At 34.5% G+C, this 18,495-nt stretch overlaps 2 protein-coding genes across 2 annotated transcripts in view; one reads left to right on the forward strand and one right to left on the reverse strand.

Annotated features, from left to right (window-relative positions):
- The window catches only part of LOC135079345 (elongation factor-like GTPase 1), a 198,466-nt gene that overhangs the window by 34,824 nt on the left and 145,147 nt on the right, over positions 1-18,495 (reverse strand). The gene's annotated exons all lie outside the window — the stretch shown is intronic.
- LOC135079349 (protein giant-lens) overlaps positions 1-18,495 on the forward strand; it is a 30,217-nt gene that overhangs the window by 4,448 nt on the left and 7,274 nt on the right. The window lies entirely within an intron of this gene.

Below are 18,495 nucleotides of genomic sequence, written 5' to 3' on the forward strand. Positions count from 1 at the left end.
CCGTTGGGGCAGAAAAGTTCTCGAGTGGCGACCACGGGCTGCTGGAAGACGAAGCGTGGGCAGGCCTCCTACTAGGTGGATCGACTGGTAAAGGTCGCGGGAGGAGCCTGGATGCGGGCAGCGCAGCACCGTTCATTGTGGAAAACCTTGGGGGAGGCTTTTGTCCAGCAATGGACGTCATTTGGCTGAAACGAACGATATAGAAACTACAAACATTACAAATCCAACTAACTATACTAGTACATATTACAAATTAATGGCTTTTGTAAAGAAGTATGGATGTTAGCTATCCTTGAACGCCTAAACCACTGAACTGAAGTTTGGTATAAAGATATTTTGAGACCCAGGAAGAAATATAGGACAGTTATTCTTTTTTTTTTTCTTTTTTTTTTTTTACTGCTGGCATCCCCAGCTGTCAGACGCGTAATTTTAACGGGTCAAATTTTTAATGTTATTTTACTAAAATTTAGTGTAATATTGTGATAAAATATACTAAAATCAATTGTTTATCTTATAAATAATGTATACGAGCGTTATCCGACGAAAATATATAATATTTAAGACAAAAAAGTGAAGACAAAATTTCGTCAGCTGTCAACGAAAAATCTTCATAAATTCAAATTTACGGAACAAATTAACAGGGGAGTATTGTTTTTATTCATTAATTAATTAATATCTATAGGTAAATTACATGTATTTTGCATTATACACTGAAAATAAAACATTACAATTCCCAACGTTGAGGTTATATTTTCATGTAAATATTCATATTTTGCCTTTTAATTACTGAGTTTTAAACTTTAGTCTGTAAAATAACACAATTCGTGTAAAACATCTTTTATTTTAGTGGAAATAAGTAGAAGAATTATTTAACCTTAACAAAAAATCCTACCCACACAACTTAGCTTTACTTTATAAATTGGTTATTTTCTGTAATAAGACTTTTAAATGATAATAAGGTAGTATTAAAATACAGATCCCTAATAGTCTATAACCTACTGTTATTGCCAAGATCACTAAAACCCTTTTTTGTATTTTTTTTTCTCGGTTCTTCGATCGGGATCGCTATACAAAATCCTATTTCCATTGGTAAACTTCACTGCAACAAGCTTCAAGGATGTTGACCCGTAAGGCCACCATGAAGGACATGGAAGTTAAGTTGAGGCAGGCTCTCCTGGACCTCAAAGCTTCACGAGAGGTCAGCGACCAGCTTCTCCGGGAAAGAGAAGACAGTGAACAGGAGATTCAAAAAGTTGTAAACAGGAACTCACAACTGAAGAATGAGCTTGCCGAGCTTCATGGCAAATATCTGGACCTCGCGGAACAATGTTTGAAATTGCAACAAACGGTGAATTCCTTCAGTGAATGCAACAACACTCATGAGCAGGCTTTGGATCGCATCCATGACCTCGAAAAGAGCCTATGTGAGTCACATAAAACCATAAAATCAATGGAGGAAGAAAAACAGGCTCAAGAATTCAACTCAACCGTGAGCTTGTATAATGAATTGATGAACAATGATCATGAATCGAAGAATCCAATTATACCTATAATAGACTTGACCTGTGATGTGTCCTGTTCCGGTCCAGCAGTAAAATATCAATTTAATAGTAATAATAAACTTAAAAAATATATTAAAATCAAGAAATTTATCAAGAAATGCAAAAAATTAATTAAATTTCAACGTAGTTTACCTAAACAGTCAATTCTAATGAAAGAAAAAAATCTTTTAAAAGAAAAGCTTAAATCATACAACTTAAAAATAGAACAAAACAAAAAGTTGTATGATGATAATACTTTGATCTTACATGAGAAAATAGATGACTTGGAACTTTATCTTAAACAGTTTAAATCTCGATATGAAATGGCACAGAAACAAATCAATGAACATGTACTGGCCACTTCCAAACTTGTTGACCTATGTAATTACAACACTGAGCGTTTTGAGTCCTTATCAAAAAAACAGTCTTGTAACTGTATTAATGGCCTTCAGCCCACTATAATACCAAAGTCTATTCAAACTGAGCCGGCGCAGGACATATTATTCACTGAATCCCAAAGAATCTTATCTGAAAAACTTAGTGATACCGGTAATGGAAGAAAAACCTTTATTTATTCTGATCAGCTTGGTCAGGGGTTAGGTTCTATGCTCAGGGAGCACTTGAATACACAAGTCTTAAATTTTTGCTATCCAGGCAGGTTTCTGACAGAGATAATTTACGAAATTGGTCAAAACCAAGAATTAGATGAGAACTCCAATGTTATTATAATGTATGGTAATAGTTACTCTGTAGATAAAAAGAGTATAATTCAAAATATTGACCAATTATTGAATTTGCAAAATAGGTTAAAATTTAAGATAATTTTGTGCACTTTACCCTATGTAAATTCAGGGTATAATCTAAATAAGATAAACAAGAACATATTTGATTTAAATATACTTATGTATAACTTGACTTATCGTCATAGCGACGCACTTTTACTTTTTGACGTAAATAAATTTATTTCTAGCTTTAAGTTGACTGTAGATACAATGTATCTCTCGAAAAAATTGAAGAATAAATTAGCCTCATTGATTGCATACAATATTAAATGTAATTATATTCATAAAACTGATCATAGTCAGGGTACTAATAATTTGATATCTCAGTATGTAAATAGTAACAATATTATGACTGTACCTACTACTAGTTGTTTAAACTGAGGCACTCGACAAAGGCCAAGCCCGGAACATTCAAGATTGTTCATCAAAATATTCAAGGCTTGGCCAGCAAAGTCTTAGAAATAGAGCTATTCTTAAAAAGTTTTGATATTAATGTAATGTGTATTACTGAACACTGGCTAAAGAAATATGAAAGCTCCTTCCATATAGATAATTATCAGTTAAGTAGCGCGTCATCATTGTATGTGTGTATAGACCCCCTTCTGGGGACTTTGGTATTTTTGAAGCGGCTATTGAGGATGCTCTTAATAAAACTTGTAACAGCAACAAAAAGGTCTTAGTTTGTGGAGATTTTAACGTCAATTTACTAGATAGCTCATCATCATATTCTGTAAGACTACTTTCCCTTTTTAAGTCATTTAATTTGTTTAGTCAATTTAAGGAACCAACTAGAATTACGGAAACCACAGCTACTTGTCTAGATAATATTTTCTCTAGCTGTGTCCCTGACAATAAAGCTGTCATACACAATCTTACGTCAGATCACTGTGGTATTAAAGTAGAATTTATTTGTAATAATTTGAATAATAAAAGTAATAAAAATGCCGTATGTAGACCTGTAACCATTAGTCGTCTAGAACGTTTTAAAAATAATCTTGAAAATAAATTGCATTTAGTCCCGTATGTGCAGGGAGACCCAGATGCTCTTTACAATAACCTTTTCGAATGTATTAAAACCGAACATGACAAAGTTTTTACGGTAAAGCCATTAAAACCAAATACCAAATCTAAGTTTAGTGACTGGGCTACTAAAGGAATATACAAAAGTCGAAATACGTTATATGAACTTTATGGCATGAAAAAGTATAATAATAGTATATCTTTTCTTGAGCATGTAAAAAAGTATTCAAATTTTTTTAAGAAAGTTTGCTTCATGGCTAAGTCTTTTTATATTCGGGACAAGATAGGGAACGCCAGTAATAAAATAAAAGAAACTTGGAATGTTATCAACCGAGAGACTGGTAAACTAAAACCAAGAGATAATGACTTTTCTCTCAAAGTTCACGATAATTTGCTATCTGCAGATAAAGATGTAGCGGAAGCTTTTGATAAATTTTTTGGTAATATAGCTTCAGCAACAACTGCCAACTTAAAGTCATCTCCCTCCGAGGCTGAAGAAATATTGAAAACCCACGTGACACCCTGTGACTCGCACTTCTCTTTTAAACATATTACTCCTTTAGATATCACTAAAACTTTTAATCTTTTAAATGTAAAGAGTACAACTGATATCTGGGGCATCTCTGTCAAGATAGTCAAACACATTATTGATATAATTTCCCCACAGTTAGCGATAATATTCAATAATTGCATAGAGAAGGGAATCTTCCCCGACCTCATGAAACATAGTAGACTAATGCCATTATTTAAGTCTGGTAGTAAAACCGACCCTGGCAATTATAGACCCATTTCTATCTTGCCCGCTCTGAGCAAGATTTTTGAAAAAATCATACAGGAGCAACTTATGATTCACTTTGGCTCTAATAAACTATTTCATAGTGAACAATATGGTTTTACCAAGGGTCGTTCCACCACCGATGCCGGGGTTGCACTACTTAAACATATCTTCGAGGCTTGGGAGAATTCTCAAAATGCACTAGGGGTCTTCTGTGATCTCTCAAAAGCTTTTGACTGCGTAGAACATCAAACGCTAATTCGCAAACTGCACTTTTATGGGGTGAAGGACTCGGCTTTGGATTTAATACAATCCTATTTAAACTTTAGAGTTCAAAAAGTTGACATAAATGGTGTTTTGTCTTCTGGGTCACCTGTGAAAATGGGAGTTCCGCAGGGGTCAATTCTGGGTCCATTCTTGTTTCTTATATACATTAATGATCTACCATATTTTGTTAAGGACTCTTGCGAAATCGTGTTATTTGCTGATGACACATCTTTGATTTTTAATATTGATAGAAGTAAAAATAACTTTGACGATGTAAATAATGCACTAACAAGAGTTTTAAGTTGGTTCACTACAAATAATTTACAACTTAATGCAAAGAAAACAAAATGTATAAAATTCTCTTTGCCTAACGTAAAAACAGTTAGTACCCAAATAGAACTTAATAATAATGCCATCGATCTGGTAGACTCTACTGTTTTTCTGGGAATTACCCTGGATTCAAAACTCCAGTGGGGCCCCCATATAGAAACTCTGGCGGGAAAGCTCAGCTCAGCGGCTTTTGCAATAAAAAGGATACGGTCATTAACCGATGTTTCAACAGCTCGCTTAGTTTACTTTAGCTACTTTCATAGCCTAATGTCATATGGAATCATGCTATGGGGCAAAGCTGCAGATTTTGAAACAATATTTATTTTGCAAAAACGTGCAATAAGATACTTGTATAAAATGAAAGCAAGAGCGTCCCTTAGAAAATTGTTTAAAGAAATTGGCATTCTCACGGCCGCTTCACAATACATCTTAAACTGTATTCTATTTATTCAACAAAATATTAATGAATTCAAAAAGAAAAGTGATATTCACCAAATTAACACTAGAAATAAAAATAAATTGGCTATACCCGCTTTTAGACTTAATAAAGTGTTTGCCACTTTTATGGGACAAGGTATCCATTTTTATAACAAAGTCCCTGATAAATATAAAGAGCTACCGTATAATAAATTTAAAGGTATAGTTAAAGATCACATGCTTAAAAAAGCCTATTATACAACTCGAGATTTTCTTAATGATAAGTCATCCTGGGAGTAGGATTATGGTCCTCTCATGCTCGCACTAAAAATAATTAAAATGGAAAGTAATGTATAAACTAATAATAATTTCTCAAATGTTATAGTGTCATGCTTCTCAATCTGGACTGTTACTTAGCTTTATTATTAGTTTTTTTTTAAAGAGATAACTTGGAATTGTCATTCTCACCAAAATGTCTCTGGGGTGGTGGCGTAGTGAGGCGGGTCGTTACATTCCCTCCAATATGGTCGAGTGAAGCGATGGCTGGTTCACTCGTCATGTCTGTGAACAGGCGCTGCTTTCGGGGACTGGTCAATCCAAGTTATTCAAATTTATGTATGCGAGTCATTTCTACTAGTATCTTAATATGTAAGTCTAGATATTAGCACGTCACTACCTTGTTTAATATACCACGCAATCTTGTATACCCATTCTTATAAGATACACCATACAAGAATGCATGGTAAATTCAGTGAACTGCTCCTGAATCGAATGTACCTACTACTACTATTTATATTTATTTATATTAACCGGCAGACAGTGGTGACTGAGTTTGTTGCGGCGCTTCTTCTCAGCACTTGCCAAATGTTGGTCTCGAAGCGCTGGTAGGGTAAAAAGATTATGAGACATGTAGAGGCTCCTTAAGAGCAAAATGACGATTTGTAAGAACTATTTATTAGTCTAAACAAATAAAGAAATTTTGACTTTGACTTTGACTTTGACTTCGGTTTTAGGAAACAGGATGAAAAGACGCGTTAAAATACAGGCGAAAAAAGCCACGGGAAAAAGCTAGTATTAAAATGCATCAAAGTATTTGCATACGTGATTTTTCGGATACTTATGCCTATTTCACCATCAATCCCTGATTTTTAAGTGACCCCTATGAAAACAAAATTCCTGTTATGTGTTACCATACGGGTTACTTAAAAATTAGGGATTGATGGTGAAAACAGGCATAAGTCACTTTATAGGGACATATTTGCTGAAAAATTACACATATTTTATTCTCTACCGATTGCCCTAATTAAATTACCTGTTTCGTAGATAGAATTAATAATATCGAACCATATTTATTCTGAGGGTTGCAAAGATCGACCTCCAGACGTCCCTAAATATTCGCAGGACTTTTCAATGACGACTAACGATGTTGGCTAGATGAAAGCTTTTCTATGAATTATTAATCTTCAAGACGATACTTTATCACTAATGAACATGAATATACATTTCTGAATCTTGCCGTTCAGGCTTTTAGAGTAGGCGCACACCGTTGATTTTTCGTCGGCCGATAGTTTAGTCGGGCAGTTGATCAGTATGGGCATGTATGGGAGTGCGCACACTACGCCGATTCGATTTGGCCGATTCTTCATACAATTTAAAATCGGGCAAAACTATCGGCCAACTAAAAATCAACGGTGTGCGTCTACTCTTAAAAGAAATGCCATTCATTAGTATATACCTACCTAAGATGAGTCTTCCAGCCAAGTGCCAAGTCGCTGGAAGACTCCTTAAGTCTTAGGTATCTTAATTATTTCATGCTTTATTAATTCAATAAATAAACAAACCTTTTTTCATTAGTTCGCGTGTGGACACCAATTGGTGGCAAATGAGTCATTATTGTTTATTGACCTGAATTTGTTGTAACACGCACTATTCTTAGGGGAATCAATTAAACTGGATTACTTCATTGAGATGTAACCAGAGATACATTATAGCTCCCATTACAGTTTACATTTTTCAGAAAGATAACCGGGTACTGTACTTTCAATATGGTACACCTTAGTACATATACATATGTAGGTAGCTTTTAAAATATGAGTTTCTCCACATTTTTTTTTTGCAGCAGCCGATAAGTTTGTTTTTCAAAGTGGTAGGGTTTAAGTATAGGGGCTGTGAAATGCCCTGAAAAAGGCCTACTAAGGTAGTAGGTAGGTATTACTAATAAATATTTTTAAAATTTTGGTTACTCATTTTTGCCTCCTTATTGCTGGTTCTAAAGAGACAACCATTTCTTAAGTGGTGATCAGCAAAAGTAATTTTGGTAAACAACTTTTTTTTCACCGAAGGATTATAATCCGCTAAAAGCCTCTATGATCTATAACCACAGCATAACACATTAAGACGCGAATTGGTACACTCCGGATATTACTAGCTCACATAGTGTTTGGTGATCAATCACAACTGTCGTACATTTGCTTGAAATATTTTGCAGCGTGTATGTGTGGGTATATTTTGTGCAATAAACTATAATGTTGAGGAAAATGCTACAAATTAATTATGAATGAAACAAGTGCGAATTAAGCACAGGCGACCATTTAAGCGATGAGAAAAATTCTTCACGTTTACAATGTTCTAAATTGCCAATAGGTTCATGAAAGTAAGACGAAACTTAGCTTTGCAGTCCTTTGCGGATGCTGATCTGTATCGGTGTATCAACAAATTTAATTATCTGTAAGACCCTGACTACTTAGGTACGCCAATTACGATTAGATTAGCTCGCCAAAAAGAAAAATATGACGTGATTGATTCATTTGATCACTAAACTATCATACAGAGTTTCATCTTCTAGCTTGATTCATGTTAAACATTCATATTCTTATATTTATTCTGAATCCAAACACGTTCAGCCTTAAACCTAGTGCGCTTAAATTCCTACAAACATAAGCAAAATATTACCGCGAATATCACTAACAGAGTATTCGAATAACAATGGAAAATTAGTATGTAATGCCACCTTAAAATAGGTAAGTGAATGCATAAAATGCACATAGAGACAGTGTCACGATACCATACGGGCGGAAGAGTGGCTTATGCATCGCTATGTTTATGGTAGCTAATGTTACCACGCTTACACTGCCGGCCGAAACAACTGCACCGTACACAATATCAATTTTCAGTTGCGCATCTTTTGACAGCGTGATTTGCGTTTGTAAAACAGCGTTTGTGGAACTAACAGCAGTAAAGAGGTGATCACGGAGTTTAATCTGAACTTAATCGTGTCATTGTTGCAGTCTTCAATTTAGGATCGTAACGTGGCAGAGATAAGTCGGTTAAAAAAGGTTTTTATTAAATCTCATATTTCAAATTACTTGTAGTAGTCAAGTCATTCTTCAGCTGAAGATATATTTTACGAAGGTGAACAACGCAAAGTAGTAATTAACGGTGTAAGCCATCATTTTAGGATTTTCGACATTTCGGACTCAAATTTATTACCTATCTATGTAGTTTAAAAGATAAATAAAATAATACACACATAGAAATATGTATATTTATTTATATTTGTTATTATTTACTTAGTTGCCCCAATTTCAGACGAGAGCTTTCGCGCCTATTTATTTTGTCCCGGGGTACACAATTATCTAAGCGCACATAGGTATTCCCATTGTTGCTCAGAGCATCCGGAGTGTTCCATTGAAGACGCACGTGGCTATCCCTTTGAGACGGATGCCAGTCCACAGTTCGACTCCCGGCCGTAATCTCGAGTGCCAAGTCTCATTGAGAACTTGGTACTTGTACTTGGCTATTCAAATCGGCGTTTTGTTCGGTTACTCTCGGCACAATTACGTAACTCACGAGACAAGGATTAAGTAATTTTGTAAGGGCTTTGTTGTAGGTCAAACCACAATGCAACTAAAAGGTCTTGAGGCGTTTCGCGCCACGAGTGGTTCGTACTTTTCATACCGCGGTGTGAATCTCCCAAGAACTTTTTGTATCGGGTCGATTCGGAGTGATAGGCAACAAAACAGTATATTTTTTACGGGTTGATTCGAAGAGATTATTATGAAAATGAAAATACCTATTCCATAAAGTTTACTTTAGCTTTTCGTCGCCGCTTCAGAGTCTATAATGCGAAAAGCTCCATTCAGTTCTTGAACGTATAGCACCGCGGTTCGAAACACTCGTGGTGCAAAACGCCCAAGACCCGAAGTTTTGGTTACGTATCTATTATTTTGATTCGGCAAAAGAAAAAGAAAAAACACTCCCGTTTGACACAGTCGACGGGTGTTTATTTTTTGAACAGCAAAAGAGTAAAAAGATTTAGGTTTTTTGTCGCGTAACGCAGGTGTCGGCTCGAGTCCTGTTTGGGAGACGTTTTTTATCTTATTTTTTAAGATCTCCGTGCACCGCAAACGGTTTGATTTTAAGGTTCCGTATCTTAAAAGTAAGATGACCGTAGTTTTCAAATCGACGAAGGAGCTTATTACTGTAAAAAGTACGAGTTGAAGAAATAAATTACCAAAAAGAAATAGTTATGTAAGAATGTAAAAACGTTTTATGTATCTTTTTCATAGACAGGGCACAGTCAACCACAACAGCAAGTAAAACCGCAAAAGATGAACATGATTAAAGAAACTTTACATCTTTGAAATAAAGTGCAAAACCATTGATAAAATCAGTCACTTCGTGGTCATTCGCACAAGTCTATTTACGACTTGATTCAAATAATTGTCTCTCATTAGAAGCGAACCTTGATCGAGAATGCTCCGAGCCCTGGACTTCCTTCACTCTCTATTGTTGACGCGTGTCACGGTTTTTGTGGGCTGCACCGTGGCGAAGCGTAAATTATCTCATTACTTTTGATTTTATCGTTAGCGTCCTTTGGCGTTTTGAAATATCGCTAACTAGCTTTTGCCCGCGGCTTCACCCGCGTGAAATTTAGTTTGTCACAGATCGTCATAAATTATAGCCTATATGTTATTCTGCGTTATAAAAAATAATACTGTAAAGTTTCATCAAAATCCGTTCAGTTGTTTTCACAAACATCCAGACATCCATACAAACTTTTTAATTTTTTAGTACCAAATAAATGTTTTTTCTTTCTTTCTTTCTTTCAAACTTTCGCATTTATAATATTAGTAAGATAAGATAATAGGCGATACATTCGAATCGATGAGCACATGATTTCGTATTAAAGAAGGGAAATAGAGTGACGTTCATATGCTAAAATGTATATTTTTCTTTTTGAGATCTATCTGGACGTAAAGTATGTTCCATATTTTTAATTTTGGTAAGTATGAACGTATTAGTTTTAGCTACACATACTGAAGCTTGAAACACTTTAAGCACAGATAGAAGCTTTTTATTTGTTGAAAAGCTTATTAACTTAGTAATTTACTATTATTGAACAGTTTTAAATGACCCGTGTCCACTTTTATTAGAATTTAGATGCGAATAAAACTGATTGAGCTAACATGTTAATGTTGAGTTTTTGTAACACAATGGTGAAGAGCTGTGAAGTCAATGGCCGATTCTTATGCTAATTCAATTGCCTAGGTTATAGCCGAGATAACGATAAAAACCTAGTTTACTTAGCTTTGCTGTTATGCAATGTGATTTTAGTGAGATTAATTGTAACAGTTAAAAACAGTTGACTTAACGGCATTTATAAAATCTAAATCTATGTTGTGAAGTAGGTAAAAGATGCCAGCCTGTTTGTTTCAAATGAGATAAAAATAGAGATTTTAATTTCAGGAATTTTTTTTGTTTATGTTTCAGAATTTCGTATTCTAATAAAGTAAAATTAAAGTATTTTTTACATCGATTGATCAGTTTGTATGCTTATGTTTATAATGAAAAAAAAAAAAATTATCTATGAATCATTTATCATTATTTTAACTTTAGTTCATACGCATTGATAAAATAACAAACCGTGTTATTAAAACTAAAATACAATGTGAGACAAATGAACGTCGCGTGCGCATGTCGCTCAGTCGATAGTGACCGTTGAAGTCTTTTCATAGAGCTTTTGTAGCTACGCGCGGTGTGTTGCGTAGCACTTACTACTCATCACTCATTCTACCTACATTTAGGCATCAAAGTATCTATAATACCCGTTCCTTGATGATGATAGGCTTTAATTAGTTAAACCAATAGTAAAGATAGGCTTTTCCTTTAAATGGTTTTGACAGGCTGCCTATAATTTTCTGGAAATTTTTGGGAAAGGGTTATGTTCAACGTCCTATGGCTGAAACGATAATGATGTTGATGATAAATCTCCAGTAAGAACGATTTCATCTTCCTATTGCTACAAGAAAAATAATTTATACTAGGATTTAAGATAAGGTCGGTTGATAGTTACTTTTTTAAAAACTTTCAGCCTGAGTTGTTGCAACCATGTTGCATCTGGCACAAGTGAATCGGTTGTTCCTCTGTTACTTGTTAAGTTGGTTACAGTAGCATCCTTCGCTTGGAAACGTAGTTTTAATGGTGCAATGGTGGCTAAAATAATGTCTACCTGAATGAATTCCAAAAGTAACTGCGATTATGTTGAGTTTTTCCGTTGACAGGGGACTGATTTTATTCTCACCTTCAAAGTTTTTCTTTTTGGGTATTATTGTGAGAAAAAAAAAACAAATCTACTTCAACCTTTCGTATTCTGCATCCTCTTAACTGAACAATATTTCCTAATATCATCTTGATACTGAAACTGATTTTTCAGATTTATCATGAGCAACGAATTACGTTCCTTTTTTTGTCCGACCACCTATGTCACGACGACACCGTAACAAAAGTTTAAATTATTTTCATCGCAAGTTTAATTTATTGTAATTAGTTTTCTCAAAGGTGACAGCCCTGAAGCGGGTGTAATTATTTTAGTCTGATTTGTAATTTGTTGGCTACCTGTGTTCCCTGGAAGCGCGGGCGCAGCATCCGTCGCGACGTCCGCCCCTTGGGGCTACAACTTTTATTAATAATTATTTTTAAACAAATTACTTCGATTTGTAATCAAATTTTCTTGTAATTTATTTATATTGATAGGAAGAATTCAACTGAGAGAACTGAGCTTGTATTTTATAATAATATTTTTAAGTCGAGAAGGTGATTTTACAAAGGGTAGGTTGCACCATCTTTCTTGAACTTTGACAAACGTCAAAAATCTGTCAAACTCCATACAAAACACATCGGTTATCATTATAGTTACGGTCAAAGTTAGGTGGCGTAACTCAGCCTTAGAAACAGAATGTTACGTGTCAAGTTTTGTATCGAAATAATCTTGCTGTGGTAGTGCCTTTAGAGATATAGGTATTCTATTATTTGTTGGATTTTATGCTGGAAGCTTTTTAGTATTAATGTCTAGACGTAACTGCAGTGTTAAGCATTTAGATTTTCTTGTAATTTATTTATATTGATAGGAAGAATTCAACTGAGAGCACTAAGCTTGTATTTAATAATAAAAAATACTTAGAAACCGAATGTTACGTGTTTGTTAAGTTTTGGATCGAAATAATCTTGCTGTGGTAGTGCCTTTAGAGATATTGGCTCTGTGCACGATTACAGCGCCAACTAGCGTCCACAACTTTGTGGGCTCTGTCACATTGACATTTAGGACGTTATTTGTGAAAAAATATCGAAATGAAAAAATAACAAATATTTTCGACTAATAAATTGTTGTGATACCACGATTTGGGTGGAAAAAAGGTTTTGAAATCATTGTGATCATTCAAATCAAATGAGGTAAGTCCAAAAAGTGTGTTTAATTTTGATTGAGTCAGGGTTTGTTTACTTCATTTATAGTTGTAGTTTTACAGTAAAACAAAAAGAAAAAGCTACTTTAACGGTTTCATTATATAACAGTAAATATATTTAAATGTTCCTGTATCGCTAGTAATAAATTAAATATCATTTTCAGATCGAAATGAGTATTGTTTTGAAGACCGGGTTTGTGAGTGTTACAAATGTTACAATATCAAATTCCAACCACAGACCGTATTTAAAGGAAAGTTGTTGGTATTGGCTGGACCAAGTCCGAGATGTAGAAGAATTAAGAACAAAACAAGGGCAGAGTTCAATAATTCACGCTCTCATCATAAGGCAAACATCTGTGCACAACAACTACTGTGACTCATTTTTGTACTACCACGTTGTATAGTCTAGTTATTTCCAAATTGTAAACGGCTATTAAACCAGCCCTATCGAAATACAGTCCACTCTTTTATTTAAGTTCCCTGTAGGACCCTTTTCATGTGATTAATTAATGATATTAAAATGTATTATGTAGAATCGCTTTGCCATTGACAGATACATCTGATGACAGAGCTTACATTATTTCTACTTTTGACCACCATGAGCGCTGCAATAGATTATGTTACCCCCACCTAGTACTTCGCACCTAGCGAATAGGTATTCTATTATTTCTTGGATATTATGCTGGAAGCTTTTTAGTATTAATGTCTAGACGTAACTGCAGTGTTAAGCATTTAGATTGCCTGTTTATAAAGGTTAAGGGATTCGCTGTTTTCTGGAGACGAGCCAATTCAAATTGTAGATATTGAAATATAAACAAACTAAGGACAGATTTTGTACTCTATCTGGAAAATTACAATGTATTAATTGCAAAATATGCAGGATCATAAAATAATATTTTTCATGAGAATGTTGAAAAGTTTTGTCCGTCTATGTCTAATCTTAATACAGTGTGAGTCACGTTAAAGTGTACATATGAAAATAGATAAAACTAGGTAGACCTATTTTTATCGACAAAAAAGTGATCAAAATTTTTTTGAGATTTTTTTTTAATTTATTATAGAATTTTTTTCCTTCCAATTACTTATTTTAAAGAAAACGTAATAACTTTTAAACTAAGAGGTATATCCTGATAAAATAAAAACAGTAATAATGCTAAATAACAGACGATACTAAATAAATACATAAAATACTCAGAAAATGCCAACAAATAATAAAAAATGATACTTTTTGAAAAAAAACTGCTTAAAAATTCGTGTTTTTTTGGTTATTTGATAAATTTCTCCAAAAAATGCCCCTATAACAGGTGGTTTTTATGACTTTCAATTATTTTTTATCGTATTACCTTTGTAAAACCAAAAATCGCATGTCTCTATCCCTATCACAACATTTGCTATGATCGTTCGAACTAAGCCTCTCCGGGCGCGCCATTCAACGCTTCGTTAACAACGAAACTGAAAGTGGCTCTACATTTGTCAATTTGATAAAGACAAGTCAGATTTCAAATAAAAACAAAAGATTTCGAAGTAAAATAAGCATTTTAGTTAAAATTAAAATTGTCCCTACCTGTAGCGGAGAATAATGTGGTGGCAGGCCTTTGTTCAAACTATCATAGCAAATGTTGTGATAGGGATAGAGACATGCGATTTTTGGTTTTACAAAGGCAATACGGTAGAAAATAATACAAAACAATAAAAACCACCTGTTATAGGGGCATTTTTTGGAGAAATTTATCAAATAACCAAAAAAACACGAATTTTTAAGCAGATTTTTTTCAAAAAGTATCATTTTTTATTATTTGTTGGCATTTTCTGAGTATTTTATGTATTTATTTAGTATCGTCTGTTATTTAGCATTATTACTGTTTTTATTTTATCAGGATATACCTCTTAGTTTAAAAGTTATTACGATTTCTTTAAAATAAGTAATTGGAAGAAAAAAAATTCTATAATAAATTAAAAAAAAATCTCAAAAAAATTTTGACCTATTTTTTGTCGATAAAAATAGGTCTAGTTTCACCTATTTTCATATGTACACTTTAACGTGACTCACACTGTATAGCTTCCATTTATTAATCTTTATGACACGAATCTCAAAACTCTATTCAAACTTAAGTAGGTAGGTTCCAGCCTGTGATTGGTCGATTTTCAATACCTCCACCAATCACAGTCTATACTTGTTTAATGGTCCTAAAAATCGCTACACTAAGGTTGTGTTAGGTCGGCGACAACAAATTGTTCCTTGGAGTGGGTGCGGTGCGCGCGCGCTTGTCCACCGGACCGGATGCCCTCCGCGCCCCTCCCCGCAAGGCCCTAAGACTTGGTCTACATGCTTTCAGTTTAATCTTTGACATAACAGATCTGGTGATAAATTCGCTGATTTCTAATGACGAAGAAATCAGATTTTGACATCTATAGCTGTGCATGTTGCTTAGGATTGCTTTAGAAACGAATATTATCCCATTCGTATAGGATTTGAGTGTTTTCTTTAGGTGATTTAAATTCAAATATTACTGTCTATACAAGTTGCGTTGAAACTCATAACATCATCTTCTATTTCGCAAACCTTGAAACGGATTTGGATAATTGGTATAGTGTGCCCCTTTCATTATGCTGCTACATTTCGTGCTAAGAAACCGCCATCGCAAATCACGCCTTCTGCTTCGACTGTTACAGTTTACTTTTTAATGCCTTAAGATTTGCTAATTCGGACTTTTAGAAAAAGACTAAAAAGGGTTTTAGCTGTGTCGCCCGAGGTTGACCGTCGGTCTCGAATATCGTTCCAAAAAATCTCGAATGAACATCCGATGGGCCCTGTAGCATCACTGGTCGGAGAGACATGTGGTCGGTTGTGCCCAAATTAGTAACACGTAAGGTTATGCTAATGCCTTTCACGGTCAATATATTATGGGCGGTAAAAAATTAATTGGATAACATTATGAACTTGGGTTTGCCGTTGATGAATGGTCGTACGTGCAGAAAAGTGTTATGATGGTTTTGGTTCAGCTAATTGGCATTGTTTTTTAATAACATGAATGCATAACTTAAAGGGGCTTAACTTGATAACATTTATTTTATGTATCGTTATGTAAATTTAATTTTGTGATAAGCAGTAGAATTAAGTAGAATTAAACCAATATGTTGTTATTTTTTGTCCATGATAAGCCCTATTAAACAAATTCTAAAGTCATAATTGTTGTCTGTTTTGTACCTTGAACAAATAAAATAAAATTCAAACTTTGGGAACATTAGCATATGACATTTGCAGGAAAAAACGTTGTCAAACGGATATAATTTTATTACTCCTATTTTATAGCTTAATCAAAATAACGACAAACGTCGTACATCGTTATCAAAATTATTCGAGTTCAAACGAGGCGATTGACGAGTCGAAGTGTCAATATCGAATCGAAATACATTTTACTATGTCGTTTTATGTCCGACCGATTATGTATTCACAGTTGTCAACACAATACATTCTGTTGTATGCGAAATTGATATTCAAGAGGCGACGTGCGACCCGTTAAAGAGTGTCGGCAAAAAATAACTACAAATAATTTCGTTCTACTTTACGAATTTGTATGACTATTTCGGTGTTCAATTTAAAAAAAAAAACATTCTGTATAAAATAGCTTAAATTAATCTTTTATTCATATTAGGTACTTTTTCTTTGACGCTTTCCTCTTTTTGTTTCCAACAAACGTCCACTCGTGTAGTCTGAAAGAGATTACTTCTTAGCGATAAGACCGCTTTAATTGTGTCATTCCAACTTGACAGTTTTTTGTCGTTTGCAATAAAGATAAAATCTGATATTATTCCACAAAAAATGATGGAACTCCCTAAAAAAAATTGAAATCAGAAGACACGGAATTTCGTTAACTTAGGCCGGAGACACACCGATTAAGCTCGACCCGCTTAAGGAACAAGTCAACAACCGGCTCATTGTGTTGCCAGCTTTTTGTGGGCGACACAAAAGGGCTATATCCGGTCGTACAAAGATCGGACCGGGCCGTTTCCGCGAAATCTATCGCAATGCACAAGAAACGGGAAGTGTGGCCGGAACAACGGAAAAAAAGCTTTTTTTAATAGTATGTCATCGCTAGGGTTGTAGCACTGGTGAAAAGTAACGCTGAACTATTTTGAAAGAGCTGCCATACTATTGTAATAAAAATGTTATCTACATTATTATTAAAACGTTAAAACAAAAGTAAAATACTTGTGTGCCTAAATTATTATACAATATGGTCGATAACATACGTGTAGAATAGCTTAAAACTGCCATAAAGTTCTGTATAATTTGTAAATTAATTTAATTTACGCATAATCCTTAAAGTCTACCACGCATAACGCCAACTTATTCAGGTAGTAATCACGCAATAAACGTATTTAAATGAAACAAATTACCGTGTTCATGACATTACCAGCCCTGAACGTAAAAAAAGTTCTCACAGCAAACAGGTTGCTACGGTCTTCCGGTCGGAAGTCAAGAAAAAATCTGGCGCAAAAAATGGGACACATGTGCCTTCATTGTGCCATTATGGCCAGTGTTCGGACGCCATTCGTCATGGTGATCACTTTCTTGCAGCAGCAGGTGCGATCTGGTTTCGAACACCTTGTATATTTTCTCACGAGGTAAGGTCGAGGTATCCACAATGGGTTTAGAGCATATGGCAATTAGGCCTGTTATTAGGATCTGGCAAATGTTTCATTTGGAATCAGTGGTTTGAAATGTGTGAATACTGCCTACTTGTAAATTAAAGCAACGATCACTATTGCTTGTGAGTTAGGATATTTTATATTGTTTTAGTAGTAGCGTCATGACAATTTACAGAAAATGTATCGGTTGGTAAGGTTTGGGTTGACATAATGATTTTTTTTATTCTGATAGTTTATTAGTAAATGAGTAGATTTTTAACTATTCTTGACTGTTTCATGTCGTTTTCTTCAATTTTTCTCAATTAGGGTTATTTATTTTACGAAAAAGCTCGTCTTTTTTAAGGGGTGCAGAGTTTTTTTTACTATAGCAAGAATGTAGATACCACATTCTCCTACAAATTATTTGTATCATGTTAACTTCACTTCTAAGGGTGGGTTGCACCATCTTACTTAAACTTTGACAAACGTCAAAAATCTGTCAAACTCCATACAAAAAGCACCGGTTATCTTAATAGTTACGGTCAAAGTTAGGTGGTGCAACCCAGCCTAAGCGAATTCAGTGTCATATTCGATAGCGGACGCGACTTGAATACGTAAACACGTAAAATGTGATGGATGTGCGCGAATTTGAAGACTGTTTATTGCATTCCTAGACGATGGACAAAAAACACATTAGCATGCACCACGTGCTTTCTAATTTTAACATTTCCTGTACATTGACTCTACATGATTGTTGTTGTTGAGATACAGGTCGTTGAAGCTTTACATCAGTCAGAATTTACTTATTCCTTTTCAAATATACAAATACATATGTTTATTTAAATATCAGTGGGCTGTATTACAGTAGGTATCAAGTAGATGAAGCTTCCCATTAGGCAACAGATTTTGCTTGTGCTTGAAAGAGCCAGTCTTCTATGGCAAGATCAACAGCACTTTTTTTTTTTACAAAGTATTACATTACAAGTACT

Source organism: Ostrinia nubilalis, chromosome 16 (assembly GCF_963855985.1).
Source record: "Ostrinia nubilalis chromosome 16, ilOstNubi1.1, whole genome shotgun sequence".
Taxonomy (NCBI): Eukaryota; Metazoa; Arthropoda; class Insecta; order Lepidoptera; family Crambidae; genus Ostrinia; species Ostrinia nubilalis.